Below are 427 nucleotides of genomic sequence, written 5' to 3'. Positions count from 1 at the left end.
TGTGATATTTCATTTTTACCACTGAAGTACAGTATTTCTATTTAAATATCAATAGGGAATTACTGTTACATTTCACAAAGTGCGTGTGCGCATGGCTTTTTAGGTCAACTTAGTCACTCAGGTGACCTAATGCAATTGTTTTTCGTCCGTCGTCATGCGATGTGCGGTAACAATTTCATATTTTTAACTTCTTCTTGAAAATTACATGGCCAATTGTTACCAATTTTTGTTAGGAAGCTTCTCTATGGTGAGATGATTCTAAATGGTGAAATTCATGGCCCTAACACCCCCGGGGCACCACGGGTGGGACCAAATATGCAAAAAAGCAAATTTTTCAAAAATCTTCTTCTCGACAAAGTTAACATGTGGGAAAATTATTTTCTATCAGAGCCTTGTACCTTTTCAATATCAGATCATGCACTCTACT

Source organism: Magallana gigas, chromosome 3 (genome assembly GCF_963853765.1).
Source record: "Magallana gigas chromosome 3, xbMagGiga1.1, whole genome shotgun sequence".
Classification (NCBI taxonomy): Eukaryota; Metazoa; Mollusca; class Bivalvia; order Ostreida; family Ostreidae; genus Magallana; species Magallana gigas.
Note: the sequence above shows the minus strand (reverse complement) of the source record.